Below are 25,448 nucleotides of genomic sequence, written 5' to 3' on the forward strand. Positions count from 1 at the left end.
TTGAATCCTTGTTCTCATACATTAACAAATAATACTACATTAATCACAATATAATCTTATGTGTTATATGTGTCTTCTAGTAAGTTTTAAAATTAATTGATATATAAATTAAATTTCAACCAATTATTTTGTTTAATCCAACGCCTTAAATATTCCTTCTTAACTTATCAAATATCTGACACGTCTTCCGCCTCTACATGCACTCGTACCAGACACATACTGAATCCGCTGTTGTGCACTTAGGTTTAGGGAGTATTTCACACCAGACTGTGTGGTATTGAACAAATTTGGTTGGCCTGCAACCAAAAATGCACAGGCGTTTCTCTATCACATTCGTTGTGCATTAAAGGATAAACAGTAAGTACTAATTTATTGATGTTTATCATTATCCAGCTCACTAAGAGTATCTACAAGTATATTTATGAGACGCCTTATAACTCTAATGTATAATACTAGGTTATAATAAAAACAAGTAATAACATTTAATTTTGTAAATTTGTACACCGTTAAATTAGTTGCTTGTGAGCTTACTGTTATGCATCGCTCAATCATCATTACCTATAATTGTCAATCATTTATTAAATTTCAACACTTCAACAGTTTAGCCGTTGAATAAAACAAACCTAATCATAGATAGTAAACTAGATTTAAAATTTATATCTTCCCCACCGTAACATTATACAAAAATTAACTAAGCAAGAATCGGTAGTTTCAATAATATTAAACGTTAAAAATAATTGGTTTAAATCTTTACTTGCTGTATTACTAATCCTAGACCCTTATTCTATCCTGATGTTTCACAGAAAAGTAAATGTGCAAAGTAGTAATAATAATAGAAGTGCAATGCCCTACTCACAGATAGACACAGGAAAGGAGTCACGTGACCTCAGCTAATGAGGACTAAACTCTTAGTTGCGGAATGTCGCCAGGGCAAATCTGGGTCCTTCAATAGGCCTTTGTGGACGTGACGAGGCAGATAGGCAATAGGTAGCTGTCATTTATCGGCTTAACGATGGGAAAGTTATGTAGTTGTTGAGTGATGTCCTAACGTCTGTCGATCGTCCAAGTCTGACGACTGAGGATTAGTCATGTAGTGACGCCACCCGGATATGGTTGAGGTAGGTCAGTGCCCGGAGCCTCCAGCAGTCCACTAATGCTGGAGTCGACGCTGGAATGTCCTGGAATAGTACAAATCGTGTAATGTCTTTCAAATAACAGCCTTTAATAATATTCACGTTAATTTATAATAAAACAAAAAAATATGATAAAACCAATCTATGTATATGTAAAAACAAAACGATAATGATACATTTTATAACAAAATCATTGAATACCGATGCATTGTTATTAAAACAGCTGTTTGTATTTAAACAGGGGTTTTTTTTGTTGACCAGTAATGTAATAATTGAGTATTACTTTATTGTCACAAGTAGAGTTAGTAAAATAATGTTTACTGATTCTTCACTTAAAATGAAGCCTTTAGCTAAAAGCTGTCTACTGAGAGTATTGATGTCAATATAGAAGCTGGCTTGAAACTGCAAACGCTGTTGTCTTAAAAAGGACGAATCAGCAAAAGTCAATCTTCATCACTGGGAATATCTCAAAGGTCCATGGGAACGACAACATATTGGCTTTGCTGGACCTTACAAAAGAGAGTTCTACTTCATTGTTATCGATGTCTGTACTAAATGGATCGCAGTCATTTCCACGAAAAGAACATCAGATTGGTGTATTAGAGTACTTCAAACGCTTTTTGCAACATTTGGCATTCTAGTGATCATTTTGAATCTGATAATGGATGACAGTTTGTGTCCCAGTTGTTTGAGAACTTCTTCAAGACAACTCCATAATAAACAAAACGACAGCATCCTTTCATCCCTTAAAGAAAGGCCAAGCTCAACGTACTGATCAGGAAAATATCTGATTGGAGCATTAGAGTACTTCAAACGGTTTTTGCAACATTTGACATTTCAATGGCCATTTGATCTGATCAATTACGACACTTTGTGTCCCATATATTCGAGAACTTCCTTCAACACATCTCCATAGTACATAAATCGACGGTACTCTTTCATCCCTCAACAAACGGCCAGAATGGACGTACAGTTCGGAAAATAAAGAAAAATCACTTGAAGCTATGTCTAAAGAGTCTGGTGATATCCAATTTCAAAATCAACCGCCTTCTTACACAGCTCAGGAGAACGCCAAACAACGCGGGTCTGTTTCCTAATGAAGCTAGTTTTCCTAAAGTTTTCCTGGAGGATACGAACCGCTGTCTCTTCTGCTAAATGCTACTTTATGGATACAGTCGGTATCTGCGCATAAACTGTCCAGCTAAAGACGCTATATGTAACATTTGTTCTAAATCAGGACATTACTCCAAGTCTGTAAGTCAAGACTAAAGAAAGTATCGTTAAAACTTCTAATGCTGTTACAACTTGTTCAAATGTTGTTACTATTACAGTAGCTTCTCCTTCATGCTGCAGTTAAAGTAATCATTGACCAATACGGAACGGAGGCATTAATAGATACTGGAAGCTCAGAGAGTGTTTTAAGTGATTCGTTTGTTTGTCGGAGTAAAAATCAGACTTTTCCCCTGGATTTGGCAAGCTTTTAATGGCATCTGCTTCACTTAGTTCTCAAATTGTTGGCTATTGTATTGTAAAATAAATGGTAAAACTCCTTGAGCATTCATACACAAGAGCAAAAATTGTAGTATTAGAAGATCTTTGTTCTGATGTCATAGTGTGTCATGATTTACTTAAACATCATACTCAAACTCAACTGAATTTTGGAGGAAGTAAATCTCCACTTATTGTTTGTTCTCTGCCTCATGCTCGAGTTGAACCTCCTCCTTTATTCAGCAAACTGACTGAAAATGTACGATCGATTGCTACTAAGTTTTTGAAGACATTTAGTAAATGATAACATATTCATTCGGAATGAAGTTTAAAATTTATTAGCAGATGTAGTAATAGAAAAAACTTAAACCACCATATCGAACTCAAACCCCTTATTCTGTTACTTTACTAACTGGGTTTTATTTTCTATTACAAATTAAGTGGATATAAGTGGAATTTCGGACGGGTGCTAAAATGAGTAAGTTATCTCCAATAAATACTCTTAAAGGATGTTGGCCAGATATGGAGTGCTCTGAATCTGGGGAACTTTATAGATCAGGTTCTCCCTAGCAATTTCAATTTTGATAGGGAGGACTGATATTTATTTTCATTAAGCTGTTCCATTATACACAGCCATAGTATTTCAAATAGCTGATTATATTGTTTAATAGTAGTGTGGTTCAATATTATGTAGCTGTTACCAGTACTTTGTTCTGCTCCAAAACCTCTCCGACCTTCTTATGCCCACTCATGTTTAGACGGTTTCGTCTCAGTACGTGGAACTGCAGCTCAATAAGAAATAGACGTCATGAACTCATTCATTTCCTTCATTACTATGACGTTGACATTATCTTTGTTCAGAAAACTCACCTTTCTCCTTGAAATTCCTTTACCGTTCCACATTATGTTGTTTATCGTACCTATAGTCATTTCCACCTGGTGCTCTTCCATCTGAGGGGGACTGCTATTCTTATCCATCGTCGAGATTCGCACCGCCAAGTACAGTAGCTCATATTAACTTTGTTAGCGAAGTCACTACGGTTGCTGCTTCTTTCGGTGGACACGAAATCCTTCTATCCTCAATTTATAACCCTCCTCGTTCTCTGATTACTCCCGCTGAACTTGATCAGCTTACTCCTCCTGGCTGCCCGGCTATATTAGCCGGTGATTTTAATAGCAAAACATGCTGATTGGGGCTTCGACCTTACAAACACCGCCGGCCTCTATCTCCACTCCTATGGGCATCCCGACGCATGCTCGGAACCTCTTTGACTCGGCTGATTCCTCGGAGTGGTAAGATTAAAACCTGGTCTACCCGCGAGGGCTCTGCTCCACTGCACAACCTGAGACGCCCCAGGGCATTGGTGGACGACTCTCCCTACGGGCTTCATTCATCTAGACTTGCAGTCCATCCTCAAGCTCCCCCGACCACGTACATCTTCATTTTTAATGTGCTTGACTCCTTTAACTACACTTCAGCACTGTACCATTCTCCCCCCCCAGCACTAAAGTGTATGCTGAAATACACTGATGCTTTGCTCTCCAGCAGTCATTGGGGCATTTGTTTCTGAAGGGGAATTACCCTGTCTTCCATGGTTCAGTTCAGTTCAGTAGAGTTAGTAAATATTAAGTCATGTTTACAGTTTCTTCATTTTGTATATAATTCCAAAATAATATATTTTAAATGTGAGGCATTGTTCATGCAAATGGGTAATATATAAAAATGAGTGAAATTTGTAATAAATAAGATTTGTAAATATGAGTAAATTGGTTAATGAGTAAAATTTGTAATGCAAAAAAAGAAAGTGATAAATCATGTGGTATGTTACGAAAATTCAGATCAATAAAGACAAGATCCCTAAATATGGTCATGTTATCAACTTTAACTCTTTTCTTGCTTTATTACTAATACTAGACATTAATTCTATCCCTGATCCATAGAATTTTAAATGTACAAAGTAGTAATATTTACAGAAGTGCAATGCCCTACTCACAGATAGACACAGGAAAGGAGTCACGTGACGTCTGCTAATGAGGACTAAACTCATAGTTGCGGAATGTCGCCAGGTCAAATCTGGGTCCTCAATAGACCTTTGTGAACGTGACGAGGCAGATAGGCAATAGGTAGCTGTCATTTATCGGCTTAACGATGGGAAAGTTATGTAGTTGTTGAGTGATGTCCTAACGTCTGTCGATCGCCCAAGTCTGACGACTGAGGATTAGTCATGTAGTGACGCCACCCGGATATGGTTGAGGCAGGTCAGTGCCCGGAGCCTCCAGCAGTCTACTAATGCTGGTGTAGACGCTGGAATGTCCTGGAATAGTTACAATCGTGTAATTAGTCTTTCAAATAACAACATTTACAATTATTCACATTAATTTATAATATGACAAAACTATTCAATGTATCTAAAAAAACAAACGATAATGATACATTTTATAACAAAATCATTGATTACTGATATGTATAATTAGAACAGATGTTCTATTATAAACAGCTGATGTATCTAAAACAGCTGATTTTATTGTTGACCCGTAAAATGATTGAGTATTATGAAACAAAAAACTCTTTGTAGACTGGTAACATAAATGTAACCTGGTGCTTAAAGTGTAAGGTGCTTAATCCAAGGAAGCCTGATGGACCCTTCGCGAGAAGTTATCCTAGATCCTTACAGGACTCCTACGTCAAGAATCAAATAGTAATATGATGCTACCAATAACTGAACTGACCCGTGGAAGACGGGGGCGATTCCCCGCAGAGCAGCTTTTGAAACAAATGTCCCAATGACTGCTGGAGAGTAAAACATCAGTGTATTACAGCATACACTTTAGTGCTGGGGGAGAATAGTTCAATTTCCAAAGTTTTTACCTGTAGAATTAGTAAATAAACTAGTCATGCTAAAATGTATTTTCATATTTTATGTAGCGACGAAAATGGTAAGAACTTAACATTGCCCATGTTGGAATGGTAAAATTAGAACCTTTTGCTAGAAGCTATGTCTACTGGAAGGGCATTGATGTTAATATGGAAGAACTGGCTCGAAATTGCAGATGCTGTTGTCTTAAATGAACGAACCTGCAGAAATCAATTTTCATCACTGGGAAGATCCCAAAGGTCCATGGAATGTCTACATATTGACTTTGGTGGACCTTGCAAATGGGAGTTCTGCTTCATTGTTACTAATGCGTACACAATGGATTGCAGTCATTCCCACGGAAAGAAAACATCTGATTGGTGCACTAAAGTTTTCACTACTTTTTGCAACATTTGGAATTCAATTGGTCATTGTATCTGATAAATTACGTTGTTTCGCGTATATACAAGAACTAACTTCAAGACGACTCCATAGTAGATAAATCGACAGTACTCTTTCACTCACCCAATGGCCAGGCTGAACGTACTGTTCGGACAGTAAAGAAATCAGTTGAGACTGTCTAAACAATCTGGTGATATACATTTCAAAACCAACCACCTTCCATCCTAGCTCAGAAGAACACCAAACACAACGGGTATGTCTCCTTATGAAGAATAGAGATTAAACATGTCCTACCAGAGTATGACAGTGAACAGAGATAATACGTTCCCTACTAAAGCATTCAGTGAGCAGAGATAATAAATTCGCTTCCAGAGTATACTGTTAACAGAGCTTACACATCCTCTACCAGACCATACAGGGAACAGAAATAATATGTTCAACGAATGACCCCATTCTTTATATTGGGAAGCAAACAATTGATGTGAACGCGATTTCTAGTTTTATTTGTCTCTAGAGGTTTACACAAAAATGTGTTAAAGACACCGTTCCTTCTACTTCTACTGACTACAAACATGTACTCAACTAATACATGGTTCACTGTTTCAACAGGTTATGCTCAAAAATACAACCAATGACACAGTTCCGTGGTTGAATTCCAAGAAAGGAAATATATTAAATCCGAACCTTTTGACCAGAGTAGTGTTACTAACAAAGCAAATCTGCATATGTAAGTGGTTAACAGAATACCCAACCAACACAGTTTATTTCTTCCATTCCCTAAAGTCATTAGGAAACCGAGTTGGTAAAGACATTAGACTGATTGCTTCCACAGATTTGCTTGACTTCGTCCTTCAATATGCGGAGACAAAGCGTTTATACAGGCACCGATGTCCTACACTCAAGTATATCTCCGCTTATGTCTTAGTATTTAAGCTTGCTGTTAAAAAGTAAATTAATATTTTTACTAATCGTCAGTTGTCACTGTCGTGCATTGGAATAAAAAGGCTACTCTGTTCAGTGATTTAATAAATAAAAATAAGCACACATCACTTTAATGTAATGAAAAATGTTTGCAATGTGTATTTTAGAAGTTTATTTACAACTATGTTTTCTGAATTCGATTCCTACCTAATTGTATTTTTAGTTTAACATATTTTAAAATAGGTTGTTTCCCCTCGTTGTTATCCTTGCTAGAAACACGTGTCGTTAATATATCGTTTGTAATTTTTAATTTGAGATAAAACATTTGACGTGATAATTTTCTGAAGCGGGTCTTTTTTGCTATTGCAAACTGTACTATCTTGAAAATCCACTCTTAATCACGATCAGTATTTACGATATAGTAAACCTCGATAGTTCGACACTTTGTGACTAACGGGGTGTCGAACTATCAAGAGATGTCGAACTATAGGGAGTATATAGATTTTAACACAAGGAATATTAAAAAGGCGAGTTTATGTTAAGATGGACTGTAATTTAATTAACAATGTACAACTAAACAAATATTAAACTGATGAAACAAAATGTATCAACTTACATTGTTTTACAGTGCTGTACTTCTTCCTCTTAAAATAGTTAATGATTAAATGAATAAATGTAAAAATAAACAAACTCAATTCATAATATAGGCTAGATAAAAAACAAAATGTATATACAAAAATAAATTAATATGGGACAACTATAACTTGTAACATGGTTACATCATGTTTTACTTTTTACAACGCAAAATAGTTTGTGATTTTTAATTGTTTTTCACTTTGGTTTTCTTTCGCCGAGCCGCCTCGTCACGTAATCGTCGAAGAAACAAAATGTCCCATGTCCAGTCGTCCCTTGTTCCTGTAAATACTGGATCGCTCGCCCCTCGAAGAATTTTACACCTTCGCTGTGCGTCAGTTTTGATTTTTTGAGTGGTATCTTCGTCGTCTTCTGACTCTTCTTCACTATCCTCCTCTTTGATTTTAAAGCATCAACTATTTCTTCCTCTGAAGTTGGTCCGCTTTCTTCATCTTGTTTCCATCCACTCGAAAACATCTGTAGGTGAAGCTTCTTCACAACCTGGGATTTTTTCCATTAAAGTGGCTAGCTCGTCATCTTTAATTTCTTCGTTGAACTCATTTCCCTGGTGGTCCAAGAGCTTCCTCCAAGAACGCACGAGCGTTAGGGATTGAGTTCATCCCATGCCTGGGAAATCCAGCCAACAACATCCAGCATATCAATTTTTTTTAACTTATCCACTAATTCGACTCCTTCATCTAGGGCTTGAATGAGACATGAAAGGAGTTTCTTCCTATACAACTTCTTAAGCGTTACCAAAACTCCTTGGTCCATAGCTGGCAAAGGGAGGTTACGTTAGGGGGCAAGAACATAGCTTTAATTTCTCCGTCTTGAATGACATCTACAGCCGGGTGCGTTGTTGCGTTGTCGAGGATCAAGAGTGCTTTCATTGGAAGGTTCTGGGACTTTAGATGCTTCTTAATTTCGGGCACAAACTGTTTTGTGAAACCATTCGTTAAAAATGCTCTCTGACATCCAAGCATTTGATTGGTGTCTGTAAAAAAAAACGGGAGGTCAAAATGGTCACCATTCATTTTAATATTTTTGAAGGCTCTAGGTTTCCTGGCCTTTCCTATCAGAGAGCCAATTTTAATTTATGAGTTCCTGTTGCGTTACTGCAAGCCAACACAGTAACTCTGTCCTTACTTTTTTTTATATCCTGCTGCAGCTTTCTCTTGTTTGAGAGCCAAAACTTTTTGTTGGGAGCATTCTAAAATTCAGACCAGTTTTTCATCACAGTTATAGATTTGCTCTCCACTAAGGCCTAATTCTTCAATCAAAAGCTTTGAAATTTCATTTTAAAATCATGTGAACTATCGAGATTTGCTGACAGTTTTTTCTCCACAAATGCTCAATTGTTTAATACCATACCTCTCTTTCCATCTGTCCAGCCATCCAGAGCTTGCTGTGAATTCCAGGCTCTCCCTCTTCTTTAAAGTTTTGATAAAATTTCAAGGCCTTTTCCTGTAAAATCGTCCTGAGATCGGTGTCCCTTTTCTCCCTCTGAATCCTAAACCACTGGAAAAGAGCTTCACTTACTTGTTCATACTCAGACCTCTTCATACTCCTCCTCTTGTCTAACGATTCTGAACACACTCTTTTCACACACCAAGACTCAATTTCATTTCTAGACTTCCTCCATCCAATCACTGTGACCGACCAACGTTCAAATCACTCGCCACTTTCTGTACACTTTTCACCTTTGTCAATCCTTTTTAGAGCATCTAATTTCATTTCCATCGTAACAAAGCACCTTTTAACGTTTTTTATCTGACATTTTAAAAAACAAACAAATTACAAAGCAGTTCAGTAACACCAACTACGTATGTCTAACGATCGTAAAACAGTAACGTATCACGAAAGGAACAAAAACGCGTCTTAACTCCCGCAGCGTCACGAGCGAACTGAGTTGACGACTAAGAATAGTGGTGAGTCAGAGGGGGGAGGGGGAGGAGGATGCGCTATACCAAAGGGCAGTGGCGCGCGTTCAACGGCAACAATGGCGGGCCCGTCAAGGACACCACTTGTCCCTGCTGTCACGTTATGTTGGTCACGGCTGGTGTCGAATGATACGGACTGTCGAACTATCGAGTGTCGAATTAACGAGGTTCTACTGTATCTGTCAACCAACGGAACATTAAAGGAGATCCTAGGGATCGCCACTCCTCAGTATTAAAACAATAATATCATAATCCGAAGAGAGTATATTCAGGAGCGTATAACAAAGGGGAGGCTCAAAAGGCACAAACCCCTTCTAAAATTTGTATTGAAAAATATTAAACTTGCTTGTTGCTATAAATTATCATGCTCAGTGTCTCTCCTGGAAATTATTCAAATTTCAGTTAAAAAATTATTTAATTGTAGGTAGTTATCCCTGGATCTGAATTAACTCATTTGTTTTATTTATATATATGAAAAACATTTTTTACCATTATTGCTATTGCGAATATAGTAGTATATTATACAATAGTAACGTTGCTCATAATTAATTACCGTTACGTTAATCTTTCTGTCAACACAGTTATTGTATTTTGATAAAGATTATTATTAATACAATCAACGGGAACCAGATCCAGATCAGTAGGGGGAGGAGCGGGGAGGGGAATGCAATGACACCCCTCCTTACTTGGCAATCAGCGAGCGTTAAGTTGGTTACGTCATCGATGCCGTAACTGGTTCTTTAACTCCCGATGCAAGGTTACAAAAACCGCGAGATGTCGGGTGTCTGGCCTTCATGTAACTACGCGGTGGGCTGACAGGTATGGGCATGTCGGACAGTTTATGTCCGCCGAGGCGGGGCGCCTCACAGAAGTAGAGCGATCATATCGACTCCCACGTTAATATATCTCACCTTGGTAGGATTGCTTTATTATAGTATTCATAGAGAGTAGGTTTGAAAAGCTTGGGATACGTTTCTTTCTTGCGGGATTTTGTCTGATCTGTAGGGCTGAAGACCTTTATTGAACTCGACGTCCTTCTATAAATCGTGTTGTTGTATGTATGTCCGTTTGTAAGTAAACTCTTGGTTCCTCTAGAACTTTATTGGTTTCTATTGCTTTTGTGGTTAAAAGTACAAAGGGCACCAAAGTAGTCAGTTTGGTAAAAATAAACGTCGTTGTATCGGTTTACACAACACAGAAAAATACGTCGACAGTGTAGCAGACGCTGAGCAAACCTTAATGAACTTGAATGGACAAAAATGTGAATGTATCATGTGGCAAGATATCTCGAGAAAATATAATTCAAACCCCTTCAAATTTTGCACAACACTTTATTGACAAGAATGATGTGCATGTTTATCAATAAATTGGATTTGGTTCAGTATAGTTTAAGCCTATAATAATACAGCAGGCTGGCACAATTTTTTTTGTCTTTTTGGAGGATAAATTTTTTTCTGTATGATGCCTGCCTGTCCGCAAGAATGTATCATAACCTCAATAATTATGCTGGACTTAAAATGAAGTTTTGCGTGCAACTTCAACTTCACGAAGTTATGCGACACGCGGTTTGGCGTGCTACCACTCTGTACATATCAAAACAAGACTACCCAGAGACATTAAAAGTTTACTTATTTACGTATTCCCTCTACTGTAAGCAATGCTTATTTTATAAAGCAATAAAATAATACATTTGACATACATTACAGTATACCTGTATTATTAAGTTATTATATTCAACGTAGTGTTTATTGTTTTACTTGAAGACCAAAAGTTATAATGGTTAATTTGTTTATCAACCAGATAAAATGCTTTGTTTGAAATTTGTGTTTGGCAATTGTGAAGGAAACAGGTTTTTTCAGGACGTTTGCCGTTGTTCAGTGATACAACAATCAGTAAATTTACGTTTCGAGATCTGCAATCCGATCTCGTGTTCAGGTGAATAACTAAACTAACACACAATTAAAAACTATGTAAAAAAAATCATACCAGAGCGTTGTGACACTCATAAGTCAGGAACCACAACCACCATTGTCTCTTCACTAACTCTAAAACTGCATCATTAACACTAAATCGTTAAAACTGAACTACATTTACGCCAACCTACCACCTAACCGTCTAGGTATGATTTGTTTATTTTAATATAGATTTTAATTATGAGTTAGGTTAGTTATTCACCTGAAGAAAAGATCAGATTTTGCAGATCAGGAAACGTAAAGATACTTACTGGTTTTTGTATCACTGAACGATGGCAACCAGAAAATCCTGTTTCCTTCACAGACAAGATACATATTATGAAAGTTCCAACTCATAAAACGATAGTAAAGCAACTGAAATCTTCATAATATTATACCATCAAATCGATTTTTTCGATAATTGTGTAGTAGGATCACTCGAGACATTTATAGTTTATTGTTATAAATCATCACAGCCTATGGTCGGGTTGGATTCGGACGATCTCCTAAAGGAAACGATTGTAATTCGTCATGAACTGTTTGCATTTCTCAATTCATTCATATTGATAAGAGAAAACTAAATTACTGTCACCTATGCTGTCTTATTTCCCCATGTCAATTTTCAAAAACCTAAAAGTGACTTTTATAACTGCTACATGGTTTCCTATGTCTTTTGACAGGGGAGATGATTTGACTCTAGCTCCTTTGTCTGTGCTGGCACGAAAGAGAAAATGCTCCGATGGGACTATCCATAATCAGTAGCAGAAATCTTAATCTTTGCACTGTATTATATGTCATTGATCTAGGACATATTCAAATAGTCGTGTGTAACCCGACACCCGGGACATTACTTGCAAAATCTCCCTCAGCATCACTGAAAGAGATGGTCATGGTCATTAGAAGAAACCCCCATTAAAAAGAACCGATTCAGTTTTAACGCCTTAAAATAATTAATACACTGACGAGGTGTGTTATTTGAACTCTAGCATAAAAGACAATATGGTCTCTTGCATCCATGAAATCAACCACAGTCATTTGAAGAGATCCAAAATCAAATCCAATATTCTGTCTATCTACTCTAGGATAGATTCCACGTTACCCCTTACAGTGAAGTCACAGAACCTTAATACTAACTCAGAAACCATGACCAATTAAAGAAATCACGTTATATCTGCAAACCTATCCTACTTCTATGCTTCCATGCTACGTTTTTAAGACTTTCGTAGACTGGACTATCGAAGTAAATAATGATCACTTAGTGAAATCCCAACCTTTGGATTATATCCTTTTCGCTGCCCTACAACATTATCTGTGAGTCCCAACAGTGGCAACATCTCGAATCCAAACAGGAAAGTGATATTTTTCTTGTCATAATCAAAATAATTTAAGGGCAGTGCGAGAAAACTCCATCCCTGTAAATGAATTGATTGCTACTAATATTTTAGAACAGGTGTCATCTAGATCTAGTCATCTGGACCTGTATAGTATCAAAATAGAATTTTTCTTTGTGTTGATGAAGTCAATCATAGTGATGTGGAGCTATCGTAATCTCTACACTCCATTCTGTCTGGTGGTTACATTGTATTTGACACTAACTCTAAGAAGAGAACGCATTCAGAAAACACGTAAATGTTCTTAAAAAGAACGCTACAGCCATTGAATTAAAGCACAGTATCTGTACCTCATATAGTCTCACTTGTCCAAAACATGCTTCCTGTGGAAATCCAATACGATCAGTTAGATTCCTCATTCATCATGAAAAGAAAATGAATATATAACATTTACAAAAGAGTCATATGCATTGAAAGAAATCTCCGGCTTGATTGTTCCTTGTCATATTAGAAAGACCTCCAAGAGAATGTGACGCGGAACCTTGACACGAACAAAATGTTCATTAGTCTCGCTTAGAGTTTGTGCAGGATGTGGTTTACCCCTCCCCCCCCCCCCAATAACCATGATTTGTAAAAACAGAGTAACCACTAAACCAGGTGTGACTCATTAATTAGTAACTTAATCGTTCAAAACCAAACCGGATTATTTTCTGTTAGCTCATGCGTCTAATTTGAATCTAACCTCGTTTAGGTTAATTGGTTAGATCAATATCCAATATCTAATGTCACTTATACTGCATTTGTACCACTCCTAACTAATGTAACTTAACTATACCATAACTTTACCATATTTTTTCTATATTCATCGTTAGTTCCTGTTTGTTCTGATGAAAAACTCATTAATTCAGCAATAACATTATTTTAAAAAACTGATTGAATGTGAGAAGGTTAATTTCAGAGTATTACGTAGTTTACCCACTTTCAAACATGATAATTAGGTTTTCGGCAAATGTATACTGTTGGTTGCTGTAGGTTCTAATGAACTAATTATTTTAACAGTAATATTAACCATTTTACAGTCTTAATTTAATGTGCAAGCCAACGTCGGAGTATACAAAATACCTAGATTACCGATATTAAATAAAGATAATCATATATTCTAATACCTATTGTTTTTTTATTTGTTAGGTCCTGTTAGTTTCTCTAATGACCATTTTAGAGCTTTAGCTTAATGGGGGAAAGGCAATTTCCAAAGCAGCTTACTCATACTACAAAATCATTAATTAGGGCTTCGGCTTATGTGCAGTTCATTTTTCACGACTACCTGTTACCAATTAAAATAAAATTACCATAAAAAGTAAACGTATTTTAATTTGAATTCAAAGTGAATAAGCCAATTTCACAGAATGAAATAATTTCACTTAGCCACATTGCATGTAATAAAAACTATACAGTATATCCAGCATATATACATCGTCAGGTTCCTTATGAGTAAAATCACTAATTCACTAGCAGTATCCATTCAGAAAAGGATAACAAAAGAGAATGGTTGACAAATTTAAAACGGAAGTAACCGCCTTACAAAGAACAACGTTTACCCATGCCTGTAACTATGAAACATTGGGATTTCCAGAATAATCATTCTATGGTCTGAAAGCACATTTTCACTAAACGTGATGGATGTGTTTAATTGAGGGTGAGAGGCATTACAGTCCATTGAGCACATTAACTAAACGGAGCGTTGCTGTTTTGTCCAGGTGGGAATGTTGCTTCTAAGAAATTTACGTTTTTGAAAGGTTCACGAAAAGGATCCATCTACATAGTTGCTCTTTTCATTCATTCATAGACTTAAAAAATGTAGTGCCTTGTCACCGAACAGGATACGGCGGCTAGGTCGGTTTCAGTTCGTCCAGTGGGGCAGTTCGGATTTTTCTTGAATTAAATATACCATTATTTAAAATTATACAGGTTTAATTTAAACATTTTGCTGTTTGTTTCGTGTGAAAACAATATTTTATTTTTTTTTAATTTTTAACATACAGGATAGTTAGGAGCGTTTCATTATTGTGGCAGAATATAGCTTGTCTAGAACTCAATCTTGTGACTGTACCTCACTTGATGTGCACTCACCCTCACAAGTAAAAGCATTCAGTAATAAATATTGCCTGATTTATAAATAAATACAAGTGTGATGAGTATAAATCCAAATCAGTATTCACATGCAGAAAGTATAGTATCATACAGTATTATTAACATCTCAAAATCATAACTAATAACCGATTTCGTAAAGGTTTACAAACAAATCTATTACGCCTTTCATTATTAACTCAGAACTCTCAATTTGCGGTATGTCGTTCTTTAATAGACATGCAACAAATTCTGTAAGAATTATTTTACTGCATTGCTTTTGGAATAATGATGAGGTAAGTGAAGAAAGCTCAAACTGTATATACAGAAAACCTTGTTTATTCCTCCCATATTTTTCGGTTATCATAATCTACAATAACACACAACTTATTTTTCTATGCTTTAGTTTTACAACTAATTTTAAGGATATTTAAGTCACGATCATCCACATCTTGCGAAGGTTTAATTACATTATTGATCTATTTCACATAAATCAGTTCTGAAAAAGTAATTCAATCAGAGATTGATCAGACTTTGTAAGGGTTTGACTAGACTTCTTCATAAGGGCCTGATCCATCTCATTCAGATTGCTAGTATGTTGTTATATTTTACATTAAGTTTATAATAAGATCGAACAAAGACTATTTGTGCATTAACGTAAATTTCTTTTCGGTCAGATAACAAATACGTAAAAAGATATGACTATTGAGTAATTTACATTAACACTAATTTACGTTCAGATTTACCTAGATGTATCATTTGAACGGGCTTCTTCTTTTAATAGCAATTAATTTTAGTTTACTTAAATACAAAAAATGTATTTCCAAATTTAATAGAAATATATATTTATTTTTTGCATGTTCTTAAATTAAAATGGAGAAGTGTTCAGTAATGTTAGAAAAAGAAGTATTTTTTAAGATAAAAGAGTACAAGATGTAAGTCATGATATTAAAACTATGTATATATTCTTCACTGAACTCAATTATTCAAAGGACATATACTTATCGTGAGACTTTTACAATATTTAATGCTCATGACATTTACTTGGAAACAATATTCCATCCAAAATTGTTTACAATTATTTTTTACAGCCATCTCAGCTACGTTATATATTTAAAAAATACATTTATTCAATCATGTAAATTTGATTTTAAAAGCCAAGGGTAGTTTAATAAAGTGTATGTGTTAAGTTGTCATTCTTTTTATTTTGTTTGTTTCGTAGTAAATTTGGAAGAATATTTAGTTGGAGAGTGATTTCAACTTAGACTTATTGTTTATTTCTTTACTTATTTGACCTTTTTTTTGATTCCAGTAAGGAATATCATTCTTAAATACTAAATCGATGAATAAAAACATTAAATATTAAAAATTATAAAATTTAGAAAAAAATCAATTTTGTTCGTTGTCAAAATATGTACAGGAAGGAACATGTAACTAACGATGCACAGTACAGCTTCAAATCCGGGGAGGAAGAGGGAAGCGGAAATGGGTCTAATAATTTTTGGAAAAGCTGTCACCCCCCCCCCCCCCCACCCCCCCCCCCCCCCACCCCCCCCCCCCCCCACCCCCCCCCCCCCCCACCCCCCCCCCCCCCCACCCCCCCCCCCCCCCACAAATATATATACAAAAGACAGGAAGCCTACTTCTGTCACTTTTATAGTGGTTAAATATAGAGATAAATTTTATGGTGGCCTTTAAGTACCTATATTGTATAAGTTTGATAGTAAATGTGTCCTTTTTATCGACATTACAGTATCAACCAAGCACAGCATACATAATATTTGCTAAAATGTACAGTTAAAAGTGTATTTTTATTAAAAATGTTAGTGTTATTATCTGGTTTTCTTACTCTATGCTAAACAGCGGTTATAGAAAAGGCTAATATAAAAATTGATATTTCTATCAAGCTGACTCTGTGCTTTCAAAACTATAAATGAAAACAAATTGTAAAATTGTGGTTAAATTAACTAATCAAATGGTTGTACTATCATAAAACGTTTTTACAAAGAACAGTTGATTACATTTAACAGGCTCTAGAAGTGAATTCTACTATAAAAAACCTTTAATTCACAATATACAAATTAACGTTTATTAATCGAGATAAAAACTATAAAATCTTTTAAGTTAGACCAAACAATACCGATCAACAACATTTCTTGAAATCGTTTCGATGGTTTTGGAGTTTAGCGTAAAAGGACTGCGTGACACGAGATTTTTATATACAGAGAATTAACATATGAGGATTAACATTCGTTTAACATGAGCAAATAACTTTGCATTGCGATAAGAACAACTATTATTTTGCATTGCAATTATTATACGTTGTATAAACCCTACACTCATACCAATGACCTGGATTCTGCTGTAGTAGAAGCTGTAGCAATTGGCACAAGTAATTATTTACTTGTATAATTACTTACTTAGCCCGGATTTGTTAAAACAAAATCTTAAGTGGCCGTATGCAAAAGGAAATGAAATTTTAAACTCTATACTGTTGTCAAGTTTTTCTAAAATTAATTTTGTATTCTTTAAAGCCTTTAAATATGAAGAACTTGATGCTGTAATAACGTAAAATAATAGGAATAAAGGTATTGTAGAATTTCTTACGCTTGAAAACGCTATGTAACATCGATAGACTGCGTGTCGTTAAAGCTGAAAACATGCCAAACTGTGACCAAAGAAACCAGAAAGCGTTCCAGATTGCTGAAGAACAATATCAGGGATGAAGAATTGTGAAGGAAGAGCAGAACAATGATTCTGGAGTGTTTTAAAAAAAATATAAGTCAAGTTGCTGCTATTGTCTCCATTGTATGACTTTTTCATGAAGGTTTCCCAAAAAAAAAACCCTTTTTTACATTTAAATGACAGTTTGTTTCAGAAAGTATTAGTTGCATCAGTTTCAAATGTTTACCATATTTTTATTACATAGTTCACAACAGCAGGTATTTGTAATTTTTTTTATTAAAAGAACAAAAACTAAGCAAAGAGTGTAAAATATTACCATAATTTATTTATTTATTTATAAATCATTTTAATTAGTTAAGATTCAAAAATCATTTCCACAAACATGGTAAAGCTTACACAAATTTCATTAATAATAACTAGTTTCTGAGCTAAGGAGTATCAAGCCAAATGTGCACCTCTCCTTTAAAAAGGCTTGGTGGAACATAACAAAATATTATCTACAATTTATTTATTCTATTATACAACTGTATTGGTCCCTAACCTGGCCAAACATGTACTGAAGCAGTGGGTATAATGTTTAGCAATTATAATGGTTTTAATTTTCAGCAATTTAAAACTTTTCCGATTCTCACTTAAAAACGTTTAGATGCGGAGTAGATATTTAATTTTTTTAATGCTATCGTTTTTTTAGAGTTTAAATTTCAATAAAATTGTATTTAAAATATGGCAGGTTAAATTGAAATAAATTCATTATATTACGTATTAAGATTTTGGTATTTATAACAAATAAATTATATGCATGAAAAACACACAAATAATAAGAAAGGAATAATAAGTATTATGTTCTGTTAAGACAAAATTACAATAGATTTGAAGCAGTCTATAAACTAAATGAGTTTTCAGGGGCCTTTTAAAAATGGTGCTTTGAAAGCGAGGAAGATCTATTCATACTGAGCCTATTTCGTCCAACTGTCAAATATAATCAACTCTTTTGCAAAGTGGAGAAGAAAAATAGCGGGAAAAACAGAGCGCACAAAGGTGTCATGGTTACCCGAAATCACCATTAGGAGGTATTAGGTGCCGTAAGAGTGGAGCGGTCTCGTTGGGCAATTGGGGAGAGGAGAAAGGTCAAAGTGGGGGGCGCGGCAGGGCAGGACAATTTGACGGATGGGTAAGAGGGGTAGAGTAAATTGAATCAAGTACTGTGGTGTAGAAAGGACCTGCCCTTGACGGCGGGAGTGTGTCAAGGCTGGAGTTTCGGAAGTGGCAATGCCTCACTGCCAGTTGCCGTTGCCTCACATATCCGAGGTTAGGTGACGCAACTCTTGCACTCACCTCTGACCCCCCACCCTCCAGGACACGGGTGCGGGCTACACGCGTGACCGGAGTTGACGGGTCAAGTGATCCCGCCCCCGCACACACACGGTCACCTTACACCTGTGATGATGTGGGCAGGGGCGGCACCATCAGGAGAGGCGAGGGGTCTAATGATTCGCCCTAGATCACCCTTGACCAAAATAAAACAAGGGAGGACACAATCAGATTAGGTAAGGGTGCATAGAGATACCGCCCCAAAAACCGATGATAAAAAATGACTTGATGTCGTAGGGGTTGGCACCATCACAGAAGATAATGGGAGGATAAACATTTCGCCCCCCCCCCCCCCCAAATGACCCAGATGGGATATTTTTGCAAGGGGTGGCACAATGATAGGAGGATAAGGGGGAATAGAATCCCCGCCCCGAACACCGATAACCAAGATAAGATTATGTAGTCAGGAGTGGCACAATCAGACAAGATAAGGGGGCATAGATGCCCCGCCCCCTAACACTGATAGCCAACATAAGATGATGTAGCACAATTAGGAAGGCGATGTAGTATAGAGATCAAGGTTCTCCTTCTGTAATATGTTAAGGTCATATTTTATTTCGTCTATTTTTAATAAGAATGTTATTCTCTAATTTTAAGGTCCAATGGAAACAATCTTTCGATTGTAGACAAGTTAAAAATTACAGTAATTTCAACGGTAGATCTTTTGATAATTAAAGTAGGATCCAAAAACTCTTCTTTTAGGAAAAGCCGGCCCCAAGCGCTTACAAATTGTGGGTCTTTTTTCTAAAATAGGAAATATCTTTGAGTTTCTGATATTCTGACCTAGGGTCTACTGATTATAAAAGCACTGTTCTCAGCATCATGGCGATTTCGGATGGTGTATGAATGAGACGACTCTTGAACTAAAAATCAATTTTTGAATATCAATGGAAGATCCATGGTAATTGGTTGAGCGTTAGCGAAGTAGCAGGAACAATTTCATTAATGCCTATCTGTCCGCACTATATCTGAAGAACGAACTAACCCATAGAATTTAAATTGTGCATGAAGGTTCTTTTTAACAAAGGAAATATCAAGTTCAGTGAGCTATGAGTTACCATAATGGCAAAGAGAAAATCTCAGAATAAATAAATCAAGTAAAACCCTATAGGATTTTAACTCGTGACATAGTAACATGTGTAACCCAATGAAAGGAACAACACTTGAATTGTTGCATGCAAGCTCAGAGGTCCAGTTACTCTTAAAGTAGTGTGGCGTACGTTTACCCTGTGTTTAATAGCCCAGACTATATTTTGTTTATGAGTGTAAAATGTCTTTTTATCAATTGAGATTTTCCCCAAAGATGAAGAAAGATATAACTAGACTACCCTGAGGATAATTTCCACTAGTCTGGAGTCTTCAAAGTCTCTTTTGTTAACCACTTCGTCCGTCGAAAACCAGCAAGATTTCCTCATATTAATGCGCGTTGTTAAACAAGAATGGAACCCCCCGCTTTCAGCCTCAGATATATTTTATCGTTCATAAAAACAGTTTCTTTAAATGGAAGATATTTTGATTCGTTTACTGTTTCGTATAGAAGACGGTAACGTGTAACTATACTGTAACTGCGCCATACTTTTACTATCATGTTATTATTAGTATTTTTTTTATTTTTTACTTTTGCTCCTTCAAGTAATATTTTAATTATTTAATGTAATGGTAACGTTTTTACCTCAATTTTGAAATCTTTACTGTATACAGTGATATTTTTCCTTATTAATTTCAGAGCAAATCTTCCAAAAATTATTCTTTTTTGCTCAGTAAATATTTGAAATCTATCATGCCTTTATCCTGATTTTGATTTCAAACCATAACATTTTGAGTTCTGAGTAACTAAAACAAAGGAAATAAGATTAAATGCAGAAGTAAAACTTTACTTTTTGTGGAATACGTTGTGTGCACCTACAAATGTACAGATATGTACTCAGAATAGCAAGATCCTTTTAGGACCAAGTAAAATAGCACTAGGACTAGGTTTCTTAGCTTCTTGTCCTGTTCAAAGTTGAAATATTGTTTTGTTATTATATACCGTATTCTATTACTAAAATATATTTTAAACACAGTAATAAAATGCTGTTTAAACACATTTTCAGAGATAGACATGTTTGGTGAAATGTGACCTTACTCATTAGAAAAATACCATATTATTATGGTATATTTTCCTACACACAACTATTTAAGGCGCTATTTTAAAACGTTATTTGAGACGACAAGGACCCCCAGCAAGGGGGTCCAAGGGGGTCCGGACCCTCTCCAAATTTTCAATTTATTCAATTACCTTTTTAGTAAACGATTATTATTATTTAAATAACTCAGTAACACTTACATGCACTGCTGAAAGATCGTACTGAAAAAAGAAACTGGGCAAGAACTATTTAAGAAACAAAACAGTGCGTTATTCTCTGTTCACTACGGGAAAATATCAGTTGTCTGGACCCTCCAAAACTTTTTACTGGCTACATTCTTCCGAGACAGACGATGACTGTATTTTGGCATTACATTCTCAATATAAGTTTTTAATTATGTAAAATCGTATTTGAGCCCAAGATTGCCATGTTATTACTTTAATTTCCTGTTACCGTATTTAAGAAACATCAAGAAAATTGAAATGAAAGTTTCACTAAGCAGAATTTACTCAGGAGGGTTTATTTTCTGTCTGGTTTTTGTACCAGCCCAAAGAACGCACAGTGGGTACAATAAAAGATTTGTCACTTACATCTGGGCAACCACAGCCATAGTCCAGAAGCTGTATATTCATAATCGTTGAGTTATCGGGGTCGATCGTTACGTCTAGTGTACTGGGGGAATGAGTGTGTGAATGGGCGTGCCCACTTGATGTTTTTGAAGCCTAAAATAGGCAGTACCGACTCGCTCTGACCGAAAGAGGTTAGACTAGAGACACCTAATATTTCCAAGGTAACAGGCGGAAAGCTACTTCCATCCTCATGATACACATAATATACGATTTCAGCAAGAGGCGCCACCTCCCCCCCCCTTATTTACCTCGTCCAGAATGTTTCGCTACTGCGGAAACATGTGGATGGTCTGGAGAACCTAAAAAAATCTGCAGAGTAAATAATTGGACTCGAATGGACAAATGTTAATAAAAATTTTAACAATCAGTATATATAGATTTGGTAGAAGTTAAAGCAAAAAAATAATATCAAACGAAGTATTACACAATATTACATAATTCAGAGTATATGTATTACATATACAATATAAAAGTAGATATAAATTGTAATAAGTAGATAAAGTATAGCAACCATTACACATTTATTTGAAATACCAAATTTAATAATTAACCCATTTTTTAAAATCTAAATATAGACTATAGGTAAGTTTTTTTTGTAGCCTCATCGTTACACGAAATAAGAGGTGCGATTCCAAAATAAAGTTGCACGGAGATGGTTAGTTTGACTACAGTCATGTATTGATCCATAGAACACAACTGATAATTTATAATAATGTGTACATCAAACCACTTTAACTACCCGCGCGATATCTCGAATAAAGCTATAGACATTACATTTTACATGAAGTTTAATTTCTATTTAGATAACATTAAGGTAGATAATGGTGCTTGTTCCCTCATAGTATTAGATTGAGCGAAGATATTTCAAAAGTGATGTGTAGTAATATAGACTTGAAGCTGCATAGTTTACTATTTATTATTCAGAGGGTTGTCAAAATTGCACGTCTGTTTCTATGTCTCCCTGTCTGTACGCATTTCACTAGATATCTTGAGAACGGGAATCTATGGACTTGAAATGTATGAAACTTCATTTTCACAACATCAGTGTCGAGTTTGCAATTTAAATAATAATTGTTTCATTTCTTCACTATAACATTATATACAGAAAGTTTCCGCTATTCGAGATATAAATTCGTGATAATTATGATAACAGTTTAAATTACTCTACTATAAAAAAACATTTCATTACAAAATTTATATGCGCATATGCTCAAAATGTCCAGTTCTCGAATCATTTAGACAGTTTGAATATAAAATTCAACGTTTGCTAAAAACAGCTTAATAATGTGACACATAAAAATCGGCAATACCTTAAAGATTAAAATAAAAGACGTGCTTCTTCGGCAATGAAAGGTATTTTACTGCTGGCAGTAGTTTTGTTCAATGAATTATAACAAAAGGTAATTTTAAACTAAACGGTCATCAACCAATTGGTAACAAGAAAATGGCTCGTTAAACTGTGCACTTTAGAGTTTCGCTGCACAAGAGAGAGATTCAGTACTCTAGTATTACTGTAGGAAATACTGCAGCCAAGATTGTGACGCAAATATTCGGTATGTTGCTCCTTGTAGCTGTGATGTTAGAGCTATCTCCTTGGACCAGCTCAGCTGGGGAAGGATGAGTACGGCAAGTTAGATAACGTAGCGATGGTGGGAAGGATTGATTTAATATGAATACTGCATTTATCTTAACTTCACCTTCCTCTTGGTGCAACGTCTGGGAATTGATGCTGTCACCCACTTGACTCCTGGAATTAGGAGTCATGTTCGTCTGAAGAGATCCAAACAAGTTGGCGAGGAAGAGGCTCAAAATGAACACTTTACATCGTTTCGACATCAGAGACACCTACACACTACAAAATATAGTGTAATTTTAGGTGTATTCTCATCGCCTCATCAGGTACACAATTGAGTGCACTATGAAGTTTTAGATACGGTCTCTAAGCACGGTGGAGCAACTGAGTTTTCTACAAATAACGTAGCGTTTTTGGATATCTTCAGACGAATATGACTCGAGATTACAGGAGTCAAGTCAATAAATATTTAATCTTTTTTTATTATATAGAAAATGTAAGTCCACAAAGGTATCATATCACGTTTTTCCCAAGGTAAGAACGGAGCAAGCTGGATTACTGATTCCTTAATAATTGGATTTACTGAAGAATAGTGCTAGTTTTTCATTTAAACGTCTGGATACAATTGAATACAGAATATACTTAAGAATAGTGCTAGTGTTTCATTTAAACGTCTGGATACAATTGAATACAGAATATACTTAAGAATAGTGCTAGTTTTTCATTTAAACGTCTGGATACAATTGAATACAGAATATACTTAAGAATAGTGCTAGTGTTTCATTTAAACGTCTGGATACAATTGAATACAGAATATACTTAAGAATAGTGCTAGTTTTTCATTTAAACGTCTGGATACAATTGAATACAGAATATACTTAAGAATAGTGCTAGTTTTTCATTTAAACGTCTGGATACAATTGAATACAGAATATACTTAAGAATAGTGCTAGTTTTTCATTTAAACGTCTGGATACAATTGAATACAGAATATACTTAAGAATAGTGCTAGTTTTTCATTTAAACGTCTGGATACAATTGAATACAGAATATACTTAAGAATAGTGCTAGTTTTTCATTTAAACGTCTGGATACAATTGAATACAGAATATACTTAAGAATAGTGCTAGTGTTTCATTTAAACGTCTGGATACAATTGAATACAGAATATACTTAAGAATAGTGCTAGTGTTTTCATTTAAACGTCTGGATACAATTGAATACAGAATATACTTAAGAATAGTGCTAGTGTTTCATTTAAACGTCTGGATACAATTGAATACAGAATATACTTAAGAATAGTGCTAGTTTTTCATTTAAACGTCTGGATACAATTGAATACAGAATATACTTAAGAATAGTGCTAGTTTTTCATTTAAACGTCTGGATACAATTGAATACAGAATATACTTAAGAATAGTGCTAGTGTTTTCATTTAAACGTCTGGATACAATTGAATACAGAATATACTTAAGAATAGTGCTAGTGTTTCATTTAAACGTCTGGATACAATTGAATACAGAATATACTTAAGAATAGTGCTAGTGTTTCATTTAAACGTCTGGATACAATTGAATACAGAATATACTTAAGAATAGTGCTAGTTTTTCATTTAAACGTCTGGATACAATTGAATACAGAATATACTTAAGAATAGTGCTAGTTTTTCATTTAAAACGTCTGGATACAATTGAATACAGAATATACTTAAGAATAGTGCTAGTTTTTCATTTAAACGTCTGGATACAATTGAATACAGAATATACTTAAGAATAGTGCTAGTTTTTCATTTAAACGTCTGGATACAATTGAATACAGAATATACTTAAGAATAGTGCTAGTTTTTTCATTTAAACGTCTGGATACAATTGAATACAGAAATATACTTAAGAATAGTGCTAGTTTTTCATTTAAACGTCTGGATACAATTGAATACAGAATATACTTAAGAATAGTGCTAGTTTTTCATTTAAACGTCTGGATACAATTGAATACAGAATATACTTAAGAATAGTGCTAGTTTTTCATTTAAACGTCTGGATACAATTGAATACAGAATATACTTAAGAATAGTGCTAGTTTTTCATTTAAACGTCTGGATACAATTGAATACAGAATATACTTAAGAATAGTGCTAGTTTTTCATTTAAACGTCTGGATACAATTGAATACAGAATATACTTAAGAATAGTGCTAGTTTTTCATTTAAACGTCTGGATACAATTGAATACAGAATATACTTAAGAATAGTGCTAGTTTTTCATTTAAACGTCTGGATACAA

The sequence above is a fragment of the Homalodisca vitripennis genome, chromosome 6 (genome assembly GCF_021130785.1).
Source record: "Homalodisca vitripennis isolate AUS2020 chromosome 6, UT_GWSS_2.1, whole genome shotgun sequence".
NCBI lineage: Eukaryota > Metazoa > Arthropoda > Insecta > Hemiptera > Cicadellidae > Homalodisca > Homalodisca vitripennis.